At 44.4% G+C, this 13,373-nt stretch overlaps 1 protein-coding gene across 1 annotated transcript in view; it reads left to right on the top strand.

Annotated features, from left to right (window-relative positions):
- The window catches only part of MAOB (monoamine oxidase B), a 120,325-nt gene that overhangs the window by 72,584 nt on the left and 34,368 nt on the right, over positions 1-13,373 (top strand). The gene's annotated exons all lie outside the window — the stretch shown is intronic.

The raw sequence follows: 13,373 nt of genomic DNA, 5'->3' as shown, positions 1-13,373 counted from the left end.
CCATGGGGAGAGGAAGGGGAAAGAGAGCGGGGAAGAGTGAGGGACACAGATCAAGGGAGACTACTGAATACTGAAAATGAACCATGGACTCAAGGGGGAGGGGGTGGAAGGGAGGGGGGATGGTCATGGTGGGGGGCACTTGTGGGGAGAAGCACTGGGTGTTATATGGAAACCAATTGGACAATAAACTATTACAAATATAAAAATAAAAATTCCATTCATGGGGCACCTGGGTGACTCAGTTGGTTAAGCGTCCAACTTCAGCTCAGGTCATGATCTCATGGTTTGTGGGTTCAAGCCCCACATCGGGCTCTGTGCTGACAGCTACCTCAGAGCCTGGAGCCTGTTTTGGATTCTGTGTCTCCCTCTCTCTCTGTCCCTCCCCTGCTCGCTCTGTCTCTCTCTGTCTCAAAAATAAATAAAACATTTTTTAAAAATACCGTTCATGCCAAAGTGGCCCATCTTGGGGTGGCCTATGCTTGGCCCCTACCGTGGCCTACACTTGAAGTCACTTGACCTGAGTTCACATGGTCACCTAGTGGCGTGTTGAATATCACAGGCTGTGCTCTTCCCTCTAATCACATATATGTGGGGACAAAAAGAGATCTTTTTCTTTTTTTTTCTTTCTTTTATAGTTTATTTATTTTTGAGACAGAGACCGAGTAGGGGAGGGGCAGAGAGAAAGGGAGACACAGAATCTGAAGCAGGCTCCAGGCTCCAAGCTGTCAGTACAGAACCTGATGTGGGGCTCACCTCCACGAACTGTGAGATCATGACCTGAGCTGAAGTCGGACACTTAACCGACTGAGCCACCGAGGAGCCCCCAAAATGGATCTTTTTCAAGTGATTTCTGGTGTTTGAATATTCTAAAATAAGGTTTTGTGATGATTGTGGTTAAGCCAAATATCCCTTTTTTTGCTCAGGTAAGTGTATTTGGTTTTATTTCTTTGCTGCCCTGTAATTCAATTACTGAAAAATGACTTTACCTCTTCTTATGATCTATTTTTCACTCACAACCTTTCTGACACCAAATATGTGGGGGTTTTTTAATACGCCAGCAAATTCTTTTTTTTTAATTTTTTAATGTTTTTATTTATTTTTGAGAGACAGAATGTGAGTCGGGGAAGGGCAGAGAGAGAGAGAGACACACAGAATCTGAAGCAGGCTCCAGGCTCTACACTGTCAGCACAGAGCCCAATACGGGGCTTGAACTCAGGAGCCATGAGATCATGACCTGAGCCAAAGTCAGATGCTTAACTGACTGCGCCACCCAGGCGCCCCCACACCAGCCAGTGCTTTAACTCTACAGATACCGGCTGGGTGTTCTACAATTCAATTGACTTCTGACAGTAATTACCTGAATTAGCATAGACCCCACACATTAAGGGCTCAACCCTACACAGTTGTCCCCACTTCAAAGTCCAGTCACAAATCCAGGGCCTTCTGTATGTCTGATGGACGAGCTATAAACCAGAGGTTCCCATGATGCCCCTCCTCAGGTATGATCATTTGCCAGAATGGCTCACAGAAAGAACTCAGAGAAAACAGTTTACTTCCTACTCCTGGTTTGTGGTAAAGGGCACAGATGAACAGTCAGGTGAGTAGGTACATCGGAGAAGGTCTGGAAGGGCCATGAGTCCTGGGGCTTCTGTGTCCGTGGGGTTTGGGATGTGTCACCCTCCCAGTGCATGGGTGTGTTCTCGTTCACCAACCTGGAAGCTCTTGTTTAGGGATTTTGATGGAGGCTTCTTTATAAAGGCACAATTGATCAGATCACTGATCTTTGGTGATTAAATCAATCTCCAGACTCACCACTACCCAGAAGTCCAGGGACACAAAGTTCCAAACTTCTAATCATATGGTTGGTTCCTCCGGCAACCAGCTCCCTTCCAGAAGCTTTAGGGCCCCCCAGGAGTCACCTCCTTAGCATAACATGAGGTATGGTTTAAAAAGAAGTCTCATGATGGGGCGCCTGGGTGGCTCAGTAGGTTAGGTGTCTGACTTCGGCTCAAGTCATGATCTCACTGCGTGTGAGTTCGAGCCCCATGTCAGGCTCTGTGTCTCCCTCTTTCTCTGCCTCACACTCTGTCTCTTTCTCTCAAAAACAAACACTTAAAAATTGTTTTTAAAAAGGAGCTTTTATGAATAACAAAAGATGCTTTATTTACGCCCTATCGCTATGAAATTCCAAAGGTCTTACAGGCCAAGAATTGAGGGCAAAGGCCAGATATATATTATCACAACACCACACTTCTGTAGTAAAATTTTCCAAACCATAACTCATCTGTACGGGCATGGAATTTTACAACTCTCTAATAGTGGCTACTCTGACAAGCACTTTATGTTTTTGTCAGAAAAACCACATAAGATTTCTTATAAACTAGAATATTAGAGCTGAGAAAACTACTTTTACATAAATGATTTATGGAGGGTCTGTGAAGTCTTTTAGTGAGACTAAAAGTGATCTTTTTTCTAAGATTACGCAGAAGTTAACACAGCTACCAGAGCATTGTTAAAAATGCATGGAAGAGAAGATTTCAGTATTAAGACTTGTTTAAGATTCACTGGAATTTGGAGGGGACACCTGGGTGGCTCAGTCAGTTAAGCATCCGACTTCACCTCAGGTCATGATCTCACCGCTCATGGGTTCAAGCCCCACATTGGGCTCTGTGCTGACATCTTTGAGTCTGGAGCCTGCTTTGGATTCTGTGTCTTCCTCTCTCTCTGCCTTCCCCCACTCATGCTCTGTCTCTCTGTGTCTCTCAAAAATAAATAAAGGTAAAAAAAAAAAAACCTTGAAATTCCTATCTACTCAAAGGGTCAACAAATCCAGGATTCCTTTTCTGGCTGCTAACTTTCCTCACCCTGAATTCAGAAGTTCCATCAACCGTTAATTTTTTTTAACATTTATTTATTTTTGAAAGAAAGACAAAGACATGGCATGAGTGGGAGAGGGGCGGAGAGAAAGGAAGACCAAATCCAAAGCAGCCTCCAGGCTCTGAGCCATCAGCACAGAGCCTGATGCAGGGCTGAAACCCAGGAACTGGGAGATCCTGAGCTGAGCCAAAGTTGAACACTCAACCAACTGAGCCACCCAGGCGCCCCAACCATTAATTTTTTTAAAAACAACTTTATTGAGATATAATTCACGTACTATGCAGTTATCCCGCTTCAAGTGTACAGTTCAGTGGTGTTTAGTCTATTCAGAGTATGTCAGTTTTTACTGATGGATACCATGTCTACAGAAAAGGAGACAAACATAAAGGCCCAGCTTGACGAATTTCCACAAAGCAAACACAGCCAGGAAGCACCAAGATCGAGAAACAGCATGATCAGCCCCCAGAAGCTTCCTCATGCTCCCTTACGGACACTACCTTATCCCCAGGGATCACTGCTATCACGACTTCTATTACTTCTGGAGATTAGTTTTGCCTGTTTTAGAACTTTATACAAATGGAATCTTCCAGCCTGTCACCTTTGGGTCTGGCTTCTTTTGTGAATCTATGTCGTGAAATTCATATATGTGTTTCTGGGTAATTATAGATCATTCTCATTGCTATATGGTGCTCTGCTGTGGGACTATAATTCAATTCCATCATTCATGCTCCTATTCAAGGACATTTAACATTCTTGTGTATTGTTTGGAGAACATTTTCTTGGGCACCAAGGAATGGGCCGTAAGCTATGCACACCACTCAGCTTTAGTAAATATTGCCAAACAGTTTTGCCAAGTGATTAGACTATGTTACAGCCCCATTAGCCTGGGGTGAGAGTTTCAGTCGCTCCTTAATCTCACCAACCTTTAATATTGTCATCACACTTTTAATTTAAATTTTTTTTTCATGAAAAGAGAGAACGCACATGCATCAGGGATGGGGGGGGAGAAGAGAGAGAGAGAGAGAGAGAAAGAGAGAATCCCAAGCAGGCTGTGCACCGTCAGCACAGAGCCCAATGAGAGGCTCGAACACACGAACCATGAGATCATGGCCTGAGCTAAAGTCAGATGCTTAAATGACTGAGCCACCCAGGCGCCCTTGTCATTACACTTTTATAGCCTCAGATTGCTGCACTCTTGGGGAAGGACCCATTGGTATGTTTCAGGCACACTCAGAATTTTATGCAGAATTGCCCGTATGTGTGCCCTTGACTGAAGAGATCCTGTGATTTTCAACAGGTTTTCAGAGAGGCCCTTGTCCCAGAAAAGGGCAGGAACTAACGCTTCAAGTGTTTGGCTTTCCTGTAATCCTTAGCACTGTGAAGGCAACAGCCTTTTATGTGAGCCAAGATTTCTCCTGGAAAAGCTAAAGCCCCTGGGTATCTGTCCCTGTTTTTGAAAAGTACATTATTCAAGGACAGAGCATTCTGGAACTTTGCTAGTGCTGGTGCATGTTGGGTCGTATATTGTTCAGAAATTATGTGCCCTAAATGGATGGTATTTATTGGGGGATTTTAGATGCCTGTGCTATTTGACCTCAAAGAAACACTTACGTGTCTACTACCTCAAAGACTGAAAAAATCGGCACAGGGAAACAGATTTTAGCTGTGGGCTTTATTCTGCTTTGGAAACGACCTCTTGGCTTCAGTGGCGTGTCCTGATGATTTGCAGCATGATGTGGCTGGAAATGGCTGATAGAAGCAGCATGTGATTAAAGGAACAAAGCTTCATGTCTTTCGAGGGGCCCCTGACTCAGTCGGTGGAGCGCACAACTCTTGATCTCAGGGTTGTGAGTTCACGGCCTCACGTTGGGTCTAGAGGTCGCTTAAAAATAAAATCTTTAGACCAGGGCAGCTGGGTGCCTCAGTCGGTTGAGCGTCTGACTCTTGACTTTGGCTCAAGTTATGATCTCACAGTCCATGAGCTCGAACCCCGCATCAGGCTCTACACTGACAGTGCAGAGCCTGCTTGCTATTCTCTCTCTCCCTCTCTCGCTGTCCTTCCCCTGCTTGCTCTCTATCTCTCTCTCAAAGTAAAAAAAAAAAAAAGGTTTTTAATTTTAAAAAGTTAAATCTTTAGGGGAGCCTGAGTGGCTCAATTGGTTAAACCTCCAACTCTTAATTTCGGCTCCAGTCATGATTTGAGATTTGTGAGATCGAGCCCCACATCAGATCCTGCATTGATAGTGAGGACCCTGCTTGGGATTGTCTGTCTGTCTGTCTGTCTGTCTCTCTCTCTCTCTCTCTCTCTCTCTCTCTCTGTGTGTGTGTGTGTGCCCCTTCCATGCTTGTTCGTTCTCGCTCTCAAAAATAAATAAATTGACATTAAAAACACTCTATGTCTTTCTCAAAATGCTTATTCCTTGAGATAAATGTATGAGCTAATTTTGCAGACAATCCCCTGTGGAACTCAAAGTCTGTGCCCATCAGCAGGTGTATTTACAACTGATTATGAAGATAAGGAGGACAAAGACATTGATTAGACCTTTGAGGGGGAAGAGTCACAATTTCCAGCTTCCTACTTGGAGCACTTTATTTTTTTTTTTCAGAAGAAATTAATTTTGACTGTGTTTAGAGAACATTCAGTCATGGGGCACCTGGGTGGTTCAGTCGGTTAAGCATCCAACTTCAGCTCGGGTCATGATCCCCGCTCATGAATTCGAGCCCCACGTCAGGCTCTGTGCTGACAGCTAGCTCAGAGCCTGGAGCCTGCTTCAGATTCTGTGTCTCCCTCTCTCTCTGACCCTCCCCCACTCGCATTTTGTCTCTCTCAAAAATAAACATTAAAAATTTAAAAAAAAAGAAAAAAGAAAACATTCTTTCAGACTTCTGTCTCAGACCCTAAAGAATTCCTCTCCTTATTTTTACACTGTTTGCCTTAGTCAGTTCAGGCTTCTATAACAAAATACCAGAGACCAAGTTACTTATAAACAATAGAAACTTATTTCTTAACAGTTCTAGAGGCTGGGAAGTCCAAGATCGAGGCGCCGCTGGCAGATTTGGTCTCGCTGTGTCATCACATGGCAGAAACTCTCCCGGTCTCTTTTGTAAGGGCACAGATTTCATCCATGAGGCTGGGACCCACGTGACCCCACCACGTCCCAAAGGGCCCATCCCCTAATACCGTCACATGGGAAGTCAGGTTTCAACATATGAATTTTGTGGGGCGGACACAAACATTCAGTTTCCAATCACCCATCTGTCCGTGCATTGATCCATCCAATCATCCAAAGCATATCAAACACTGATTGAATATATAACGCTCTTAAGCATCATGGGAGGATGCAGGTGGTTGAGTCCTTTCCTGAAGGGACTGGGAAGAGAAGAGAGACCCACACGGAACACCTAGAGAATACTGTCCAGATAACAAGGTGGACAGGTACCAGCTAATACAGCAGGGAGCCAAGATGGAGTGAACTTGATATTTAGTGCACTGACTGGGGGAGAGGTGAATTTTGGAAGGCTTCTAGAAGAACGTATCTTGAGCTGGGCATAGAAAGTAGTTTAAGCTTTGCCCCGATGGAGATCGGAGAGCAAAGAATCTTCAAGGGAGGAAGAAGCAGTGATGCAGGAGTGATGATCGGCTGCTAAGACCAGGGAACCTTGTCTCCCGGACCGGAGCGCAGAGGCCATCTCCTTGGCAGTCACCTTGAGGAACAGACTCAGGAGACTGGAGTTTTTCCAGCGAGCAAGGGCCCATCCCAGCAGAAGGGACAGGATGGAGCCGGCCTCCTTGCTTTTCCTCCTGAAGTTCTCTCTCTGTCCTCTTTTATCTTTTACCTCCAATGTCACCTGCTCAGTGAGGCTGTCCTTGGCCCTCTTATTTAAAATTGCAATCAGGGGTGCCTGGGAGAACCAGTCAGTTAAGTGATCAACTTCAGCTCAGGTCACAATCTCACAGATCGTGGGTTCAAGCCCCGAGTTAGGCTCTGTGCTGACAGCTCAGAGCCTGGAGCCTGTCTTCAGATTCTGTGTCTCCCTCTCTCTCTGTCCCTCCCTTGCTCATGCTGTCTTCCTCTCAGAATAAATAAACTTAAAATAAAATAAAATATAAAGTAATAAAATAAAATTGCACTCAACCCCAAACCACCAGCACTTCCTCTTTGTCTTTCCCCCTCTTTTTTTTTGTAGCTCTTATCACCTTCTTTTTTAATTTTTATTTTTGAGAAGGGTGGTGCAAGGGGAGAGAGGGAGGGAGAGAGAATCTCAAGAAGCTCCATGCTCAGCACAGAGCCCGACTTGGGACTCAGTCCCACAGCCCTGGAATCATGACCTGAGCTGAAATCAAGGGTCAGACAGACGCTCAACCAACTGAGCCACCCAGGCGCCCCTCTGACCACTGTCTAATATCCTACATTATTTTCTTTTTTATTTCGTTTCGTGTCTGGTTTGTTAGTTGAGTTTGTTTTCGCCTATTAGAATGTAGGCTCCCACGAGAGCAGAGACTGTTGTCTGTTGTTACTCGCTACTCTGCCCCCAGAACTGGCGCAGGGACAGGAGGTGCTCCGGAAATACTTGCTGGATACTGCTGACATGGCAGAAACCATCCTGGACATCGAACACATCATTAGCCGCTACCTGGTTTAAGAATCTCAAGTGGTAAAAGAAATTTAAAAAATAAAAATAAATCAATTAATTAATGAAGAATAAAATAAATTTTTAAAAATTTAAAACAAGGAATAAGGGGCGCCTGGGTGGCTCAGTCAGTTAAGCGTCCGACTTCGGCTCAGGTCGTGACCTTGTGGTTCATGAGTTCGAGCCCCGCATCGGGCTCTAGGCTGACAGCTCGGAGCCTGGAATCTGCTTCCAATTCTGTGTCTCCCTCTCTACCACTCCCCTGCTCACACTGTCTCTCTCTTTCTGTCTCTCAAAAGTAAACATTAAAAATTTTAAATGTAAAATAAAATAAATAAAAATAAATAGTAAAAAGTTAAAAATAAATTTAAAATATTTTAAAGAAAAAATATTTATAAAAAAAAAAAAGGAATCTCAAGGGATGACTGGATGGAAATGACCTTCCAGAGACCTTCCTTAAGTTAACTGAACAGAGGCTCATAGAGCAGAGACATAAGTAAGAGCTTGAATCCTGAACACACAAACCTGAGGTTAAATTCTGTTCCCACTACCTACAAGCTGCGTGACCTTGAACAAGTTACTCAACCTTTCTGTGCTTCAGAACTCATCTCTGCAATGAAGCCTACAATTAGCAGCTTACTCACAGGGTTGTTGTGAGCATGAAATTAACTACTTGCATGAAACCTGTTAGCCCCGTGGTGTTTGATAGTTGTACTTAAGAGGCTGGGAAGCTTCATGATCAAGAGCATTGGCCTTTAAATGTCTGAATTGAAATCCTGCTGCTGCTTATTACTTATGAGACCTTGAGCAAATGATCCAGATTTCATCTGCCTCCACTTCTCCTTCTGAAAGGGCTGTTATGAAGACTAATGAGTCTGTGCAGGCAAAGTGCACAAACAGAACAAGGCCAGAACAGAGTACAGACCTCGTGTTGGCTGCTGTCTTACTGCTTGTTGTTATTATTCCTGCAGGGTTTTGCTTAACATCTTAGCCACCACCACCCCCGTTTCTCCCTACATGGACAGTTCCAGGCCTTTCACGGGCTACCGTGCTGCCGGCTGGTTCCAAAAACTTGGCCATTGTCCGGCCCTCCCTCCAGCTTGCCCATGTGGTGATGTAATCAGAAGACAGTGTCAATGCCAGCTCATGGTGCTTAGAAATGTGAGCACAAAGGGGCGCCTGAGTGGCTCGGTCACATCAGCGTCCGATTTCGGTTCAGGTTGTGATCTCATGGTTCATGAGTTCGAGCCCTGTGTCGGGCTCTGTGCTGACAGCTTGGAGCCTGGAGCGTGCTTTGGATTCTGTGGCTCCCATTCTCTCTCTCTGCCCCTCTCCCCACCAAATAAACATTTTTTAAAAAAGGAAATGTGAGTGCATGAACAGAAGAAGACCATTTACTAAGTAAAGCTTATAGGACTTCCTTCCTTTCTCCCCCATGGACAAGATCTGTTTCTTTTCTTCCAAACTGGAAATACAGATTGAAAGTAAAGCTTGGCCCTCCAAATTTGTTTATGGCCTAAGCATGGTCCTTGCCAATAGCTGTAAAAATGACTGAGTTCTGGAGGGGTGGGCGGCCTGCTCTGGCTCCCCGCAGGAAGGGAGGACAAGAGTCCCAGGAAAAGCAGAGAAAACCCCTGGGAAGAAAAGGTCACTCTCAAGAAGCTGGATCTAAGAAGGGCCAGGCCACCTGTTTCTGCTGGCAGAGACTGAGGTCAGCGCCGGGAGCAAAATGGCAGAGACTTGGCTCAGCAAGTATGTTTTATTTCTTTTTTTTTTTTAATGTTTTTATTTAGTTTTGAGAGAGAGAGAGAGAGAGAGAGAGAGAGAGAGACAGCATGAGCAGGGGAGGGTCAGAGAGAGAGGGAGACACAGAATCCGAAGACAGGCTCCAGGCTCTGAGCTAGCTGTCAGCACAGAGCCCGACGCAGGACTCGAATCCACGAACCGTGAGATCATGACCTGAGCCAAAGTCGGACGCTTAACCGACTGAGCCACCCAGACGCCCCTGTTCTATTTCTTTTTAATGCTCATTTCTTTATTTTGAGGGGGAAAGAGAGAGAGAGAGCAAGCGAGCAGGGGAAGGGCAGAGAGAGGAAGAAACAGAATCCCAAGAAGGCTCTGCACTATCAGCACGGAGCCTGACTCAGGCCTCAAACTCGTGAACAGTTAAAATTGTGACCTGTGCCGAAATCAAGAGTCTGACCCTGACCACCTGAGCCACCCAGGCACCCCTGAACTGTGTTTCTTCACTCAAGCACTGAATAACATAAATTTCTCTGTAACATCTGCTTTTGCTGCATCCCCTAGGTTTTGGAATATTGTGTTTTCTTTTTCTTTCATTTTGAGGCATATTTTGATGTACCATTAGATTTCTTATTTGACCTGTTGCTTGTGCGATAGTGTGCTGTTTAATATTTATCTATTAAGTATTGAATATTTACATGGTTGATTTTCCAGCTCTGTTTTATTGTTCGTCTTTAGTTTTTGTGGTTGGAAAATATACTTGGTAGGATTTCAGTCTTCTCAAATGTATAATATTTGTTATGTCTCTTTTTATGTTATTTAACCAGGGGATTCTTCTGTGTGTAAGTTGAGGAAAATGTGTATTCTATTTTTCTTGGATGGAATATTTTATATATATCTTTTAGAACCATGCAAAAACATTTTTTATTAAAAAAACAAATTTAGAGGGGCGCCTGGGTGGCTCAGTCAGTTGAGCGTCCGACTCGGCTCAGGTCATGATCTCACCGCTCGTGAGTTCGAGCCCCGTGTCGGGCTCTGTGCTGACAACTCAGAGCCATGAGCCCGCTTCTAATTCTGTGTCTCCCTCTCTCTCTGCCCCACCCCCACTCAGGCTCTATCTCTTTCTGTCTCTCAAAAATAAATAAATCTTAAAAAAAATTTTAAAGAAAAAAATGAATATCATTCTTTTGATAAAAAGAATGAGGTCTTGAAAAAACAGCAGATCCTAGGGCTGAGACAGAGGTAATAGAAGAGCCTGGAGAATCTTCTAGTGCCGGAAATCAGGGAAGTGCTCAAGAAACAAAGAGATGAGGTCATTGCAAAGGACACAAGCGCCAACCCAGTGGACATGGGAGTAATAGATGTGAGTCCATAGTGATGTAAATAGATGATTGAACAAATAAACAACAATGAAGAAAGTAACAAATCTTCCTTAGGGAAGAATTTTATAACTCTATGTGGATACCCTCCCTCCAGGAAGTGGAGTTTAATATTCCCACCATCTCTTCTTAAGGATGGACTGAAACTAGTGACTCGCTTTCAAAGAACAGAGCACAGGAAGGCAGGCGCCACCTTAACCAAGGGATCAGGCTTGTTAGCATCCGTGGTAAGTCATGTGCCTCTGAATGAGGTGATGAGAAGGGCACTTTGTAAGAAAGTAGGTCTCATCACAAGGAAAAAACCATGTTTGTCTTTTTTTTTTTTTGGTATCTAGATAAGGTAATAGGTGTTGACTAAACTTAATCACTTCATAGTATATGTAAATCAAGTCATTATTCTGTACATTTTATAGTTCCACAGAGCTATATGTCAATTATAGCTCAATAAAACCAAAAGAAGGGGCTCCTGAGTGGCTCAGTCAATTAAGCATCTGACTTCGCGTCAGGTCATGATCTTGCAGTTCATGAGTTCAAGCCCTGCGTCAGCCTCTGGGCTGACAGCTCAGAGCCTGCTTTGGATCCTCTCTCTCTGCCTCTCTCTCTCTCATTCTCTTTATTTATTTCTCAAAAGTAAATATTTTTGGGGTGCCTGGGTGGCTCAGTCAGTTGAGTGTTCGGCTTCAGCTCAGGTCATGATCTTGCAGTTTGTGGGTTTGAGCCCCACGTCGGGTTCTGTGCTGACAGCCCAGAGCCCACAGAGCCCGAAGCCTGCTTCAGAATCTGTATGTCCCTCTCTCTCTGACCCTCCCCTGCTCATGCTGGTCCTCTCTCTCTCAAAAATAAAAGAAAACATTTAAAAAAAATTTTAAATATAAATATTTTTTAAAAACTGAAAGAAGAGATGGAAACTTAAACTGGAAATAACGCTTGTGTGACCACAAATTAAAGTTACTATTTTTGGGGGCGCCTGGGTGGCTCCTTTGGTTAAGCATCCAACTTCAGCACAGGTCATGATCTCACGGTTTGTGGGTTTGAGCCCTGCATTGACCTCTGTGCTGACAGCTCAGAGCCTGGAGCCTGCTTCGGATTCTGTGTCTCCCTCTCTCTCTCTGCCCCTCTCTGCTTGTGCTCTATCTCACGTTGTCTCTCAAAAATAAGGAAAACATTAAAAAAATAGACTTTCTGTACACCAAGGGAAGGGCAGGAATTGACTGGGAAGGGGCAAAGGAGAACTTTCTGTGGGGTTATGGGAATGTTTTATATCTTGATCGTGATGGTAGTTACATGGGGGCATACATGTGTCAAAACTCCCCAAATCGTGCATTTAAAATGGTTACATTGTATGTAAATTCTTTCTTAATAAAGTTGATTAAAAAGTGTGATGGTTCTGTGCTGACTTGGCTTGACCACAATATCGATATTTGGTCAAACTCTATCCAGGGTGTTTCCATGAAGGTACTTGTAGGTGAGATTAACATTGAAATCAGTAGACTTTGGAGGGGCTCCTGGATGGCCCAGTCGGTTAAGCTTCCCTCTTCAGCTCTGGTCATGACCTCATGGTTCGTGGGTTCAAGCCCCACATCAGGCTCTGTGCTGACAGCTCAGAGCCTGGAGCCTGCTTCTAGTTCTGTGTCTCCCTCTGTCTATGTCCCTCCCCCACTTGCACTCTGTCTCTCTGTCTCTCTCTCAAAAATAAATAAATATTAAAAATTAAAAAAAAAAAAGAAATCAGTAGACTTTGAGGAAAATAGATGACCCTCCATAATGTAGGGGAGCCCCATCTAATCATTTGAAGGCTTTCATAGAAAAAGACTGAGGTCCTCGAAGGAAGAGGGAATTCTACCAGCAGACAACCTCTGGACATGAACTGCAGTTCTTCTCTGGCTCTCCAACCTGCTGGCTTACCCTGCAGATTTTGGACTTGACAAGCCTCCTTAATTGTGTGAGGCAAGTTTTCAAAATAAATCTCCTTCCCCACACCCTGCCTCCCCCAAACCCACACACACAATGTTGTTGGTTCTGTTTCTCTGAAGAACTCTACGTAACACAAGAAGAAAAGTGAGCCTGAATCTTCCCTGAGAACCTTGTGGCCTCATTGGAAAGAGAAGACAGACCAGCATGACCAGAGAATGAGTACAAGAATGAACACGCAATGTCCTCTCGTTTCCCAACTCATTTCTCCGACTCCAAAATCAGTATGACATGAGTCTTCCCTGAATGACTCAGAGTTCTGGTGACATTTCGGTTGTCCACAGACCTTGAGTTATCCTAAGATGGATGAAAGATGATGTCAGAAGCACAGCCTGACTTCAGACTCAGGTTTTCAGGTTGACCCAGAGCGCTTTTTGTGGGTATCCTTAACCACCATCGAGTTAAACTTCCCAGATATTATTAATAGGCTGTCTTATTATTAGTCTTTGGAGAAATGTCTGCCCTTTGTCTCTGTGTTGAGGTGTCCCTACCTTGCTGGGAGAACCAGGGAGTACAATTACATCCCCAAAAGACACTTGAAATTGTCTCTTCTTTCTTTCTTTTTTTAATCTTTAGAGGGGGTGAGGAGCAGAGGGGGAGAGAGAGAGAGAGAGAGAAAGAGAGAGAGAGAGAGAGAGAGAGAGAGAATCTTAAGGAGGCTCCACATTTAGCATGGAACGTGATGTGGGGCTCAATCCCATGATGCCGGGATCATGACCTAAGCTGAAATCAAGAATTGGACGCTTAACCAACTGAGCCACCCAGGCGCCC

This window comes from Suricata suricatta, chromosome X (assembly GCF_006229205.1).
Source record: "Suricata suricatta isolate VVHF042 chromosome X, meerkat_22Aug2017_6uvM2_HiC, whole genome shotgun sequence".
Classification (NCBI taxonomy): Eukaryota; Metazoa; Chordata; class Mammalia; order Carnivora; family Herpestidae; genus Suricata; species Suricata suricatta.
The sequence above is the reverse complement of the archived record's forward strand: the minus strand, read 5'-3'. Positions and strand labels throughout refer to the sequence as shown.